Source organism: Hydra vulgaris, chromosome 12 (assembly GCF_038396675.1).
Source record: "Hydra vulgaris chromosome 12, alternate assembly HydraT2T_AEP".
Lineage (NCBI taxonomy): Eukaryota > Metazoa > Cnidaria > Hydrozoa > Anthoathecata > Hydridae > Hydra > Hydra vulgaris.
This window is the reverse complement of record NC_088931.1, coordinates 62,369,292-62,385,723: the sequence shown is the minus strand read 5'-3', so window position 1 is coordinate 62,385,723 and position 16,432 is coordinate 62,369,292. Positions and strand designations below refer to the sequence as shown.

General features: G+C 27.6%; 1 long non-coding RNA gene across 2 annotated transcripts; it reads left to right on the top strand.

Moving 5' to 3' along the window:
• Positions 1–3,200: 3,200 nt before the first annotated feature.
• On the top strand, positions 3,201–15,387 carry LOC105844423 (uncharacterized). 2 transcript variants are annotated; one of them, XR_010642614.1, is made up of 3 exons: positions 3,201–3,399; positions 14,452–14,594; positions 14,839–15,387. It is a non-coding gene; the product is annotated as an uncharacterized LOC105844423 (long non-coding RNA). The 2 variants fall into 2 exon arrangements; XR_010642615.1 differs by lacking the exon at positions 3,201–3,399 and adding an exon at positions 12,881–13,161.
• Positions 15,388–16,432: the final 1,045 nt, after the last annotated feature.

Sequence of the window (16,432 nt, the reverse complement as noted above, 5' to 3'; positions counted from 1 at the left end):
AACTCTTGAAAAAAACCTCAAGGAAGGAAAGACCCTGAATTCTGATCTGTAGAGAGTTATTAGTGGAGAGATGAAAAAGCGGAGAGATATCTTAAAAGTGATTGTGGATGCAATTTTTTTCTGTGCCAAGAACAATCTTGGCCTTCGGGGAACAACAGAAGACATCGGTCAACAAAACAGTGGCATTTTTCAGAGCCTTATTGAGTTGATTAGCCATTATTATCCTTTAGTGGCTGAACACATTGCGTCCGTTAAATCAAAAAAAAACACAACATCCTACTTTTCTCCTTGAATTCAAAATGAGCTGATTGAGTTACTTGGGCAGAAAGTCAGGAAAGAAGTTTTGTCAAACATTAAAGAAGCTAAATACTACTCTGTTCTGTTTGACTGCACTCCAGATACCTCCCACAAAGAGCAGATGACTCAGATCATCAGGTATGTCCGCATCAGTGATGAAACCTGCACAATTAAGAAAAGCTTTGTGGACTTCATTGAATTTCACCAAAAAACTGGAAAAGGTCTTGCAACAGAGATAAGTGAAAAATTGGAGAAGGATGGTCTAAGCATTTCTGATTGCCGGGGCCAAAGCTATGACAATGGAGCCAATATGTCTGGAAAATACAATGGCGTCAAAGCTCACATCCATTCTCTTAATTGAGTCAGCAAGATTTGTTCCATGCGCAGCACACACTTTAAATCTTGTTGGTGTTCATGCTGCTGAGGTTTCCCCACTCATGATTATGTTTTTTGGAAAGGTTCAAGCCATCTTTAACTTTTTTTCAAGCTTCACGTCAAGATTGAAAAAACTGATGAAAACGTTGACCATCTCATTAAAGGGAAATAGTGACACAAGATGGTCTACCAAAAAAGAAGCATTTACACCATTGCACAGACAAATCAAAGATGTTCTTCAAGTTTTGGAATCCATTATCCACAATCACATGACAAACGCTGTCACAGTTAGCAGTGCAAAAGAACTTCTGATTCATATTGATTTCAGTTTTTTGTGTTTGTTGGATTTCTGGTGTCAAATTCTTTCTCTAATTGACCGGGAAAACAAACTGCCTCAGTCAAAAACCATTTCAATTGACATTGCCGTAAAAAAAATAAAATGGTTGAAGGCTTTCATTCAGAATTTTTGAGATGTTGGGGTGGACAATATTATCAAAGATGCCACAGAAAAAGCTAACCAGAGCGGAATTGATGGTGGCTTTCCAATTAAGAGGAAGCGCAAAGTGAAGCGAATAGCATTTTATGAAGCTGAAGATGACTCTCACCTTCTCACAGCAGAAACAGAATTCGGATCTCAGTGCAACCTTGTTTTTGACAGCATTATTACACAAATAGAGTGGCGGTTTGAGGCTGATGTCTGCTGTATCCTCTGATTTTGGCTACCTCAGTGGGCATTCACTGTCTAAAAGTTCAGTGGATGAACTCAAGAAAAAAGCTGCAAATTTATCTCAAATTGACAAGGCAGATTTAGATTCTTTCGATTTCCAGTCAGAAATGGCAAGCTTTAAATATCAAGCTGCCGCAATGATGGACAACTTTGAAAAATCTAGCCCGATCGACATTTTGCAGCTCATTCATAAATATCTTTGACCGATGCTCATCCCAACACAACAATTGCTATTTGCATCTTCCTCACCATACCAGTCACAGTTGCTACGTGTGAGAGAAGTTTCAGTAAACTTAAGCTCATAAAACACTATATGAGGTCAACAATTGGCCAAGAACGTTTGTCTTGTTTGGCTATAATTTCAATTGAAAATGAAGTGGCAAACAACATTGATTTTGATGATGTCATTAGTGAATTTGCCTCAAGAAAAGCCAGAAAAGTGGCATTGAACTAAAGTTTGTGCAACCTTAATGACAAATTTTACTTATAACTTGATGTGATAAATTTTGTGATCAATAATCATTTTTTTCGTTTAATTTTCTTCTTCTTTTTTTTTTAAGGAGGGGGAGGGGAAGAGGGGCGCAATTTTCTTTTCTTGCCCGAAGCGCAAAATTGGCTCGGTACGGCCCTGGTTACTAGTAGCAGGATAACCTGACCTGACAAATTACTTAAAATTAAAAAAGAGATAAAACAGGGTTTAATTTTTGAATTTAAAGTTTGGATTGCCAAATGGTAACATTGGGAAGGTAAGGGTTTAAAAAGATAGTTTCAACTAATGATTACATTTTATTTAACTTGTTTTCTTATCGGTTTGTTTAATTATTTACTTAATTTTTTTTGTGTCCGCGCAAAACAAACACGAGGTCAGCGGTAATAATTTAAGAAATCGTTAAACAAAGTAATTAAAATAAACAAAGCAAAACGGACTTAGCGCGTAAATATAAGAAATCGTCAAAAAAGTTAATCAAAACAAACAATAAACAATAAACTCTTGTTGAATAATAATAAAAAATATAAAAAAAAAACTTTTTAAAAACAACATTTTAAAAATAGACTAAAAAGTAAATAATAAAAAATATTAAAAATAACTTTTTATAAACTATATTTTAAAAATGGACTAAAAAGTAAAAAGTAAACTATTTCTGGGGACTCAAGGACTTTGTGTACGTTCATAACCTGAAATATCCGTTAAAATCAATGACTGAAAATGTTGGGCGCCAATAAGAACGAGTTGTACTTAGTTGCCTAACATTTTCAGTCATAGACTTTAATGGATATTCAGGTTGCGTATTTACTCAAAGGGTCCTTGGGTCCTGAGAAATTTTCTACTTTTTAGTCCACTTTTAAAATGTTGTTTTTAAAAAAGTTTTTTTTTATATATTTTTTTAAGAAATATAGCCGGCTAGTCGGCATTTAGCACATTTCAGTCGGTAGATATTTTAAGATCTTTTATTAAAAAAAAGTAATTAAGAAATTTAAGCAGATGACAGTCAATATATTAACTATTCAATGTCTATTTAATAATTAAATAAGTTTTATAATTTATATGAAAATATACATTCATTAATTTAAAATTACTGGTTATAATCTGTTTATTTTTCTATAATGTTGTGGAAAAAAAAAGAAAAAAAAGACAAAACGTTCCTCGCTGTGAAGCTTTATGTTATTAACTCGATTGATAGTCTTTTTCATGTTTATGTTGTTGTGTTTATTTAACAAACTACGTCATAAATAGTTTTTTTTTTTTAAAAAAAGGTTATATATTTTAATTTATTTTTTATGCAATTCTTAAAAGTTATTTTTATATTGTATTAATTTCTGTCCGACATTAATTATAGCTTATGGTTTTAGAAAACTCAAAAGTTGTCTTAAAAAATGAAATAATTGTAATAACAATTCCGAATTAAATGCATTTGTTAGCAAGTTCTTTAAACTTTATTTAAGCTGCATGGATTCATTAAAAAAAAAACTTCAAAAGCTTCGAATTTCATTGAAAAAAGGTAAATTAGTTTAAAGTTTATAATAAAATCAATTTTTGTTATTTAATAAGTTTTTCTAATATTTCATCGAAATTTGATAAAGAATAATGACTTTTAAAATTATCAATTTTTTTTTATTTTTGATATACGTAAATGTGCTTTAGAGCCGTTATCAGAAATTCACAAAGAAGCTGAAATATTATTTATGTAAAAATACAAACCAGCTTAAGCATTAAAATATAAATATAAAAAAAGTCGTTTGCATTATGCATGATGAACTTAGGTTACATTGGTACACAGATCTAACTGAGAACTTAAGTTAATACATCACAACCCTGACGGGGTTTTTTTTATTACAATTTATTATTAAAATTAGATTAATTTTTTAATTTAGATCTCTTATTATATTTCCAATAAGTATAATCATAAGTTATTTAATGAAGGGTTTCTGGTTCATTTAAGTCCGTTTGCAATAGTCTGGCAGCGGAAAAATTGAAAATAAAAATCCCCAGAAAAAAAAAAAAAAAGGAAAAAAAAAAAAGAATATTTAGAATTAAAATAATAACAATGACAAAATTTCCCATTTTGGGTTTTGTACACATCGCAATTAAGTAAAATTTATAGTAATATATAATATATATATATATATATATATATATATATATATATATATATATATATATATATATATATATATTATGTATATATATATATATATATATATATATATATATATATATATATATATATATATATATATATATATATATATATATATATATATATATATATATATATTATGTATGTATATATATATATATATATATATATATAATATATATATATATATATATATATATATATATATATATATATATATATATATATATATACATAAATATATTATAGTAACTTATAGTAAAATTTATGTTGCAATATTATTAAATATATTAAATTGTTATAAATAACGTAAATTTAAGATAATTTACAAAAAGAGTCTGCATATTTAAGATAATTTACAAAAAGAGTCTGCATATTTAAGATAATTTACAAAAAGAGTCTGCATATATTTGAATTAAACATAAAAGAATAATAAATTTGCAAACAACTTCAAGAATAAATATTTTAAATGAAAGTCTGATAACGATATTGAAAATTTTAATTTTTTTCAATTCTTTTTTTTTTGTTTATTTTTACTAAATTTTTGCTAACATTTTTTACAGTAACTTCTAAAAGAGACAGACAACTATATTAATACCCACAGGTAATAAAAACGGTTGTTAAGAAAAATACATAAAAGACTTCCACCTTAATTTAAAATTTACAATTTATGTAAAAATAACTTTGTGCCAGAAAACTATTGTTTTTACTATTTTTTAGGGTCCCGCTAATCCGATTTAAAGCCAAAAATGTAGAGTGTTTTAAATTCCTGCTTGAAACCGTAAAATTTATTCTATAATTTATTTTAATGGTATATATCGTCTTAAACAGTATTCAAAGAAAAAATGTTTTAAAAATCAAGAAATAAATTTATAGGATCTTTAGAAATTGGCAATAAAAAGCATTTATGTGTGTGTGTATGTGTGTGTGTGAAAGTTACCTTCAGAAATTGGCTATAAAAAGCATTTGTGTGTGTGTGTGTGTGTTTGTGTGTGTGTGTGTGTAAAAGTGTGTGTGTGTGTAAAAGTTACCTTGTTACGCGAGTAAAACAAATTCATTTGCTCCCAGAAGGATATATTATTACTTAGTAGCGTATAAAAAATATTTTTATTTTCTAATATATTGTTTCCAAACATGGAACAACCCCAAACTTTTTAAGTTTTAAAAGAAAAAGTCAATTTTACTAGAAGCTTATAGAAGATATGTTTATAAACTACTTGCACATCTGTGAAAAACTTAGTAGTGGAAAAGGTTTAAACAAATAAACTGGAACAAGACTAAAAGTTGACTTTTTAAAGTTTGTAAAATTCAGGTCATAGAAACTGTAAAGTTTTGCAAGATGGCCCCTAACCAAAACATTTTTCTCAGAAAAATTACAAAAAACTATTGAAATTCAAAAATGTACACGTCTTATAATAGTTTTTGAATTAAAGCTTTTTCATTCTGTCTGGTTTGAAAGATATAAAAGTCAATTAGCAAACGATAAAATACATAGAAAACGTGGAACACTTTTTTCTAGATTCTGAAACAATTTTAAATGACATTGATAACACGGTGATTTCAAATGAAACACATGCATAGTACCTAGATAAGACCTTACTTCCATTTGCTTTCTTGAATAAATATTTTTATTGCAGAGAAAAAAGATGTTGCTAAAATACTTTTATCAAAACTAGTTCAGAGAGTTTATTCAAGTTTTAGTTTATTCTACCTCACTAGTTTAAGTTTATTCAGCCTCTCTACTTTTAGTTTATTCAGCCTCACTAAGTTGAATAAACTTTATTAAAGAGTCCAGCACCACAATTGGAGTATGTTTACTAGAGTGGGATTTTCTTTAAATTTGTTGCCTATAATGTAGTGGTTATTAATGTTTAATCACTGCATTAAAAATCAACAATTAGTTAAAACTGTAGTAAATTTTGTTTACGTATTTCACAACGAAGGTAAAGTGCAGAAACTATTACGTGTTGTTCATTTTTTTTTCTTTTTTTTTTTCTCTGTTTTAATATAATATAAGATTTTACAACTTCGTAATATAAAATTTCAATAAATAAAATAAGTAAAACAGATAGGGGCTCAAAGAAGATGAGTACGACAGTACGTTATCGCAATCTTTTCATAGAGCCCCTATAACAAGATTTCAAAAAAATATCGTAATATGTTACAATATGCGTAATAAAATTTCAATAAAATATCGTAATGAAACGCGTAATTCGCTAATAAAATTGATAAGCAACCAACAAAAGTAGAAATAAAACAAAAACAGATTTATGAGAAATTATTCAAAGTATCATTAACCAAAAACGTTTCTTATATTTTAAAAATTTCTTTTTTTGTTAAAAACTTGAATGAACTTAACGAATTTACCGTACCTTTGAATCCTTTTTGAAAAGTATTCCATACTTTTGGACCTCGATATAGAACGCTGTACTCTGAATATTTGTTTATTATCCGAGGCAGTTTATATGTGTTGGACATATTCGCTCTGTTCAGCCACGAAAAGAAATCGCATTTACGAAGGATTATTTAAAACTATGATATAAACTAATTTCAAAATATATACAAATATATTTTGTAAATAAATAAGTTTAATATATTAAGATTTATTTAATACTAATTTAAAAAAAAGTATTTTATAATTAGCCCATTAATATTTTTGTAGTAAGTTTGCAGTGGACTTATATAGGTATTTTGAGCAGTTTATTGGCGTTTTGCTTATCGGTTACAAAGTATACCATTATTGGCATCCGCCCTAAGTGCCCAGCCGATAACTTTCCAACATGTGATATAGTAATATGGTTTACTGCTTTTGGCGGCTGCCACTAATGATCCACTAAGTAACTGATGAGAATATTTGCATATATTTACTGATCTTGGAGCTATCATTCAATAACACCTTCGCTATCTATATTGCAATAAATTCTAAGTAATGACTATAAGTTATTTTACAATAATCTCAAAATAGAAAAATATTAACTCATAAACTTCATTAATAAAACCTTTTCTTTATCTTTAAATTAAAATTAATAATAATCAATTTTGAACTGTCATATCTTTTTTGACGTCATATCTATTAGATAAAAAAAAATCTTATTAGATTTAAAACATACTTATAAATTCTAGTTCAAGATTTTTTCTTCACTCAGCTAGAAAGATTTTTATCTTAGGTTAGGGGTTGTTAAAGTAAGAGTCATGGGCGTGTTATTTCGTTTAATCCAAATTTTTAAAATCTCATTTAAAATTATTATAAAACTTTTGCAAACTTGAGTTTGTTACGTGTTTAGTAATAAGACTAACTCTGTCTTCTTCTAGCTTCAGTCAGTTAAAAAAATTTTTTTTTTATAAATAATTTAGTCAATACCATTTCGATAAATAATTTAGTCAATACCATTTAAAAAAATTAAGTTGATTAAATTTTAAAGTCTCCGCCAGACTTTTAAAACATTACGCCGGTGCCGGTAATATGGAAGTTAACCCAACTTTTCCTTCAAATAGCACTAATGTATATACATGGTAAAAATGAACATATGTAGTGCAAAACTATTCTTTCTTTTACTTTTACGCTGAAGTTAAGAACTTATCCTCACTATTGCTTTAAAGCTTCGGGGTGCACTCGTTATAACTTTACACAAGCAGGAACGTTTTCATCAAAAACATTCCTGCTTGTTCTAAAGATTTCTTATTTGCTGAGTCAGACATGCCAATAAGGTTCAAAGGTTTAGCTGGAAGTAGCATGTATGTGATTTCTTGCAAGAATGATTTAACATTTTTTTAAAACAGTTTTTTTATGCCAGTTAGAACAGGATTTGAGCTATATATTATTGTGTTAAGTACGTCAAGATTACAAGACTTTCTTAAAAACTTTGCATTTTATTATTTTGCAGGTAAAGACAAAAACAAGTTCTGTGCATTAGATAGAAATTAAAAGCGTGTTTAATTAGAATAAAACCATGGGAAAAAATGTATGCATTGTAAGTGTTATTCAATACTACGGATGTAACAGAACCTATAAATTTAAAGTTTTTGAAAGTGTATATCCTAAATATTTTAACTTCAATTTTATGTTCACTTGATGTTGTTTTTTGGTATAAGTTTGAGAAAAAATATTAAGTTGTAATCTATACATAGTATTTCTGCTTTCAACTCTATGTCTGCAAAAAAGTTGTCGGCTAGTGTTACCATTATTGCAAATCTTCTGCGTAACACACTTTAGCATTAACCATAGTAAACATAATTTTATGATTTTAAAATGGAAAAAAATTCTTAGCAACAGTACTTTTGCAGTTTATATCTCCATCTTTTACATAACTAGATTCTTTGACAAATCTTATTCTTATCGGGTGACAAGAAGTTGCGCGAAAAAGAAATAATTAGGCTTTGCCAGATCAATATTTTTTTCGTGCAAGTTAATTAAAGCGGTACAAAGTAACTCTAAAATATACCTGCCTCAGAATCGATATTGTTTGAAAATTTTTATTTATATTGATTTTTCAGTGATCCGTCACATTTTCAATTTAATACTAATAAATTTCAAGTTTAGAATCACGTTTTAACAACCACATTAACAATCGTGAAAACGTACAATCCAATAAATTTTGTAAATTAATTGCAATACAAGTTTTCGTGAAGTAATAAGGTTCATAAAAAATAAGATTTATTTGGATAATAATCCGTTATTACTTTTTGCAGGACTCAAGCTACGATGTAGCCTTTTAAAAGAATTTTATGTAATTTTGTATTGACTTCGGTAAAGATCAGATTTGACAAACATAATCTTAAGTGTACTTAATAGTTTTTCTGTAAAACGTTAGAGTATTCTAATTTATATATTTTTGGCAATAATTTCCTTTAGATTTTTCAAAGCAGTTCTCTTTTCTGTTACACTTAACTTCCCTTGAGTAGCACAAGTTAATGTTTCGAAACCTGAATTACAAATGACTTCGGTTTTTCTTCTTATTATTTTTTGTTTAATTTTTTAAAGGTCTTTGTTGACCAAATTGGTCAACTGCAGGCATCGCAAGAATTAGATTAATCCAACCAGTATTGGTAATAAAAAAACATTTTTTCTTCTTTGTTTGCTATTTTTCAACGTTGTTTAAACGTTGTTTAAACGTTGTTTAAACTTGGATCTAAACTGTTGCAATTTATGTTCTTTCTTTGTATATTCGTTTGAGTGAGTATCTTTTGCTAATACGTAATATTCCACAAATTTTAATTTTTTATCGATTTCAATAAAATTTGGACTGTATTGTATCAATTTTTTATAGTATAAATTAATATTCGGTCTGCATTATACTAAAAGATATTCTTCAAGTCGTTTCTCTAAAATCTGACGGACCTGACAAGAAAACTCTGTTTAAAATTAAAATAAACCTAAACCTAAGGTTTGGGTTTATTTCAATAGAAGTTTCAGATCCTCATTATTGCTAATATTCCTTACCATTTTTTTTTTGCGATCAAGTTAGTAAAGTAATTTAGGATGAAAATATTGATAGCATAATTGTAGCATCATCGTAAATAATAACTTTGGCTTATCTAAGAGACTCTGAAAAGTAAGTCTGATTTAGAGACAGGGCCGTCCTAGGGAGGAGGGGGTAGAGTGGTGTCAAGTCCCCATCAGAAATTAATTAGTCGGCAAATTTGGACTCTGTAGTCGGCAAAATTGGATTTATAGTTAGCAGTCGGCAAATGTTAGCAAGCAAGGATTTTTTTTAAAGATCTTAGTCCGCAAATAAAAATTCTAGACCTTACTCGACAAAAAAAAGATAAGTTATCCGGGGTCCTACTCCTTCTTTTAAGCTCTTTTTGGGACGGCCCTGTTCAGAGACCAATTGGATACATTTGTCACAGGAGCATTGTGCATTTAACTAATTAAATCCATTGCTGCAATTAGAAATTTCATTATTGCAGCAATGGATTTGCAGCAAACATATTCAAAAAGTTCATATATTTTATTTAAATAAATTTCTTAAGGTTAGCCGTTTCAAACGATGGATTAAATTTTGATGGGTTTGTTGTAATATTTTGAGTTTATATTACAGCGTTAGCAAAAAACAATCATCATTAAGTACCACCCGTATAGTAAAAGTCTCATAAAAAAAGTCCAGCACACATACATGATCATGTAGATAAATAAATTAAAATCAAAGTGCATATTCAGTGCCGTCCTGAAGGGGCGAAGGGGTATTAAATTAGTCGACAAATTTGGACCTTTAATTGGCAGTTGGCTAATGTCAGCCAGCGAGGATCTTTTCTTTATTCCTTTTTTTTTTTTCAGGAGACCATACTGGTCAAAAATTTTTTTTTTAGCCCTAATCAGAAATAACCTTTTCTTTTTTTTCACAACTTCCCTCCTCCCCCACTTTTAAAATCACTTTGAGACGGCCCTGTGCATATTTATATGCATATTTAACTGCATAAATACATAAAATAATACAGTAAGTACTAAATGTTTAAAAATATAAAAATTTACAATTAAGTGACAAAATGATTTCTTTAGGCTTATTCTTGAGGAGGAACTAGAAAAACAAAAATATTTTAAAACTATATTATTCCAAAGTGAAACTCCACGAAATGAAATGTTTGGTTTTTACAAACTTAGTTTGAAAAATGATTGTCTAGCTAAATTACCGAAACAAAATTGTTAATAAAATTATTTATACAAAAAGATTTCTTTATTTTTATAATTAAAAATATGGTTTTATTTAAATTATAAAATGAATTGATAAATTATTCAAAGCATCTGAAAGCTATCAAATAACTGAAGCAATAACATTTATATTTCTGGTAGTTTATAGAGTCCTTGCCTAAGAATTATGCAATATGCATATTCTGGCTTGATCTCTAAGCATGTAGAAATCGGGCCAGAAGATCACTTATGCGATCTCAAAGAGAGTCTGGCACAATTTTAAAAACTTAGAATACAATATAGCCTTCCAATCCCACCAAAAACAGAGCATTACTTTAATGCCGTGAACATCCTGCTTTGGTTGTGATGGTCCTGGTGTTCCTCGCATCCAGGCATCCGTAAGTCATCCGACGGACGTCCCTCAGACGCATGCATGCCCACTTTATGTTAAAAAATGAGACATCGTTACACATGGAGCCATCTGTTAAAAAACCAGGAACTTATTTGTAGTTCCATTAAAAAAAATTATTAGTATTTATTTTTATCTTTTAAGATATTTATTAATGGGAAAAAACTATGGAAAACTTAATTTTAAATTTGTTTATTAAGAATATTAAAAAAGTGAAGCAAATATCAAGAACTTTTATTTCAAATAAAAGAGAATAAAAAAAGTGGCAATAATTTGCATTTATTGGCGCTTCCTCGAGCAGTATTTGCATAATTCAAATAGCAATCAATGAAGGAGAATACTTTATTGCTCAATTGTTCAATGTAATATTTTTAACTAAGATTTTCACTGACATAGATAACCAAAGCGTTTGAACTAATTTTTCATTTGAATTTGATCACTAAAATGTAAAGGTATATTTAAATACATTAGTTTTTTTAGAAAATGTAAGAATTTTGTTTTTTCAAAATTTATTGAAATCTAATTCATTTTATTTCCAAAAATATGAAGGACAAAGTTATATTTTTTGTTAGTCACAACCACGGATCCAAGGTAGGGGACGGTGAGGATAGGGGGTTGGGGTTGGTGTGACGGATCCAAAGATGGAAGGGGTATTGGGTATGCATCCCTCCCCACGAGAATTAAAAAAAATTTTATTGTAATTTAGAGGCCCTTTTGTAAATTTATAGAGCTTTGGTTTTTTTTCAGTTTTGGTATCAACAATCCCCCCTCCCTCACCAAAAAATTCTGGATTCATCACTGGTTACAAGAGAATTTTTTTACCAATTTTGGGCCAACTGAGGGAAGAAATTGCTAATTTCACCATTTGTCACATTTGGGATGACGGAAAATTCGTTATCTATTTTTATAGAAATAATCTAAATGTCTTAAAAATTGAGAACCTTTTTCTTTTTTTTTAGGATACGTAAATGTGGTACAAAATGCAGAAATATTTCAACATCCCCCCTCCCCACCACCCCCAAAAATTCCTGGATCCGACATTGGCAGTGCGCACTTGATTTTTGCATGCCAGTTAGTTTTATAAAAATTTCCTTTGTTTTTAATAGGCCTTGTTTGTCTTGTAACATAATTTCTTAATATTTTTACTTTGTCTTTTGAAATTTTTCGCACAATTTTTATTAAGAATACACTTTGTTTTGTATTTTAAGTATTTTGATTTTTAAGTGTTTCATATAAAAATTTTGTTTAATTCTATAAGACCTTTAGCTTTTTAATTAGTTTACATTTTGGAAAATTAACATCGCATATTCCATAAAAAGTTTTAAAAAATAAGCTAATTGCAAACAAATGCAAATGAAGACAAATCTTTTTTGTTTGTTTGTTGGTAACTTCAGTTCCCATAATGAATTATATAGTGGTAATTAAGATTGATAACTTTTAGTCATAAAACAAACTTGGGTTTGATTGTTCTTCTTATTTATATATTATTTGGTATACCAAATAAAGATGCTTTGCAAATCATTGCAGTTACAGAGCTAGGGAACATCAAAAACTCCGAAGCTCTACAATCATTGTTTGTGTTTTTAAAATTAAAATAAATTTTTAATAAAAACTATACTTAATTTTAGTTGAACCGTCTAACATATTCTTAAAAAAAAATCAAAACAAAATAAACAACTCAGAGTAGTTTTAATTAGTTAAACAAAACAACTTACGATTAGCAGTGCAATGTTATCACCAAAAAAAATAATCAACTTATAGTAAAACCTATAAAAAGTTTTAAAATCATTTTAAAACTTTTAATCGACGAAAAGAAAAATCAGTAAAACTTTAAACCGACGAAGAGAAAAAGAAAATTTATTCCTTACATTCGAATATTATCAAAATATATAAATATTTAGAAATTTCTTTAACGCGGTCGATTTCAATAGCTTTGAAGAGGTCAGCGATTTACCTTAAACTATAAGTTTAATTTCAAGACTGGAAAGAAAAGCTAGAAAAATAAACTCAAACCAAATCAAACTTCAGAGATTTTTATGATCTACAATATTAGACACCATAAAAAACTCTTTATTGATAAGAAAATGTAAGAAATTTATATTTTGTTTGTTTAATTAGATATGCTTTTCAACATTTACTTTTTTTTAGGTTAGAAAATTAAAAAAAATTTTTTTTTTTTTAATCCATTTAATCAACCATAAAATTAAAAATTACAAATTTAATTATAATTTACAAAATTAGGTTCGTTGTCACTCATATAGTTAAAAACTAGTCAATGGAGTGACACCTTAATAAAATAAACAAATAAAATAAAAAAATATTATAACAAGGAATTAAAAAAGAGAGTAAACTACAATAAAACATGTACATATCGGAATCAGAACAAAAATATTAAAGAAGCAAGGCTAACGAAAATGAAAAAAAAAAGAGAGTGAGAATGAACGGGTGAGATAAGATGAGTGAGAACAAATGTAGGAGAAAACACAAACTAAGTGTTATAAGTTCTATAAATAAGAATGATGTAGTGGAGATAACAGTTTCCGTAGACAAATGAAAATAAGCAAAACAAATGCAAACTTACATAAAAAAATATACATACTCTACTATATACAATTTTAAACCCTATAATATACGTTTCATATATTAATTAAACAAGTATAAAGCAAAATTTAGAAAGAGCAGCTACAAATCAATCGATAGGAAAGAATGCGAAAAAATAAATACATTCAACATTATTTACATACATAACAACACGACATATCAACAATGTACAAAATTAATTCAAATTGCTCTTTTCCTTTTCATAAAATACCGGTGCTAGAAAAAAAATTTTAATTTTTTGATTTAAATTTTTTATTATTTTTCATTTTAGAAGTTTTTTTTTTCTTTTATTTTTGTTTTTATTTGTTTCTTTTTTTTTCCGGGGGGAAGAGGGGCGATTGTACCCCACTTTTTTAATAAAGGATTTTTTTTTAAAGAAATCTCTAGATAAAGAACACTTTTTTTAGAAATTGAACATTGTGTCTCTTCACTTTAAAACCCTTGTCGTCGGCCCTGTTATTTATATTTATTTAAATCCTTTATTCTTGTTTTTACATTAGTTTTTTTAACTTTTGTTATTAATTTTACTTTTGTCCATTAAAACTTTTTTTACTCTTCACCGTTAAAACAAAATTGCAAAATAAAAATTGCAATAAAGAATGAACAAAGGCTCGTTTATAATTATAATTATGTAGAAATAAAATTCATTTTATTTCTTAAATTTTGCGAAACAACACCCACAAGCATATAGCCAATAGATTTACTTTTAAACTTATAAAAAAAGTTAATAATAGTTTTAAAGTTCTTTATTTTATTTACTATTTTACCTATATAGAATTTTAGGTAATGTTCGGGTTACTGATCAAAATTTAAAAGGTCAATACAAGTAGCGGGAGAACTTATCCAAGTTGTTGACATTGAGTTTTGACGTTGTTGAATTTTAAGCAGTTTTGTTTTAATGGTTACCGAACAAAATAAGTAAGTTTTCGTTAATTCTTATTTAGCAAAATTTATAATTTTTTACACGTTGTTTAACGTTATCAATTGTTGTTCGAAACTTGTATTTTAATGAGTATATATATATATATATATATATATATATATATATATATATATATATATATATATATATATATATATATATATATATATATATATATATATATATATATATATATATATATATATATATATATTTGTACATACATTTTTCTGTTTTAAGGAAAATTATAATACAGAGCTTTTGAAACTCTTGAAACAGTTACGTGTAGTTTAAAAAAAATGTTGATCTGCTCGGAATCTTGACGTTACAGAAAACGAAGTTCAAGTCAACAAGTGCAATATTTGGTTATTATTATTTATTTATTTTGTTATTGTAGAATGCTTAAAATGTCTAAAAAAGTTAATCTTGTTCAAATCAAGGATACTCATAAAGAAGAAAAGTTGGAACATTTCTTACCAGATGTTCATAAGGACAAATCATTTAAACTTGCTAATAGAGATAAAGGTGGTGTTTATCATTTTTTAAATTTGGAAAACTCTCTGAAAAAATCAAATCAAGTAGAAACTAGTTCTTGTTTACCCGTAATAAACAAATGGTCATCATCTTTTATTTGTTCTTCTAATTGCACTACAGAAAAAAAACAAGATAAAATAAAACTGCCCTCTATTGATAATTTGAACAATAATTTGAACAAAAATCAAGCAAAACAACGTCACTGGAGGAAAAAATGAAGTTATTAATTTTTTTTAAATATAAATTTTTTTATAGCGTAGTTGTCTTTTATTACTATAAATTATTACAAGGTTTAAAATACAAACATTCACATGCCTGACAATAAAAATCGGCGTCGTTTTTTTTTATTGGTACTTTTTTTTTTCAAAATTAATGAGTTAAAACAACGAAGTTGGAGGAGAAGGAGCTAAGGGATTTTTCATAAAGTACGATACTATAAATTTAACTTTTAAATAAAAGTAGGAAATCATTGGTTCTCTTGCGCATAGATTTTTAAAGTAATATAGTGCTTTTGTTTAATGAATCTCTGCGGATGAGAGCAAATTATCTCGCACTTCTATTAAAGAGTTAGATTTAGCATGACGCACATTATGGATGACTCCTAAGAGGGGTAAAAATACTCTTAGTAGATTAAACTTGTTTATGAAAGCAAAGAAGCAGTCTAAAATATGACTAATAGTTACCGCGATTGTTTGTTTTTATTTTGAAGCTTCACTTTGAAAAATTATTTTAAACAATTTAACAGTTGTAAGTTAATAAAATATTCATTACGTAATAAAGCACAAAACCGAATCTAAAAGGAAAACAAATAAAAAGGAATATACCAAAGCTTATTAGATGTTTAAAAAAGATTTAAAAGGCTTTAATGTAATATATATATATATATATATATATATATATATATATATATATATATATATATATATATATATATATATATATATATATTCATTTAAATTTATATATATATAGGAGAAGTGGAGGCATAACCGCCCCCGTAACGTTTGGATTGATGTTATATGAAAATAAAACGAAATATGTCTTTTTAACAGTTTATTTCAATAACCACATTAGTAAGCTTTAAATTGCTGCTATTAGGCAAAAAATAAAAAGGTTTTTGAAAATGTTATCACACAAAAAGTACACTTAATGAAAAAAACGGTTTTGCCCCCATTGTAAGGCACAACCACACTCTCGCAAAAATTGTTAAAATTATGTTGATGTCAAAAATGGTTTTCACTTGATGAAATAACACTGATAACACATATCTTTAACACTAAAATCAAATATTGCTTAATCC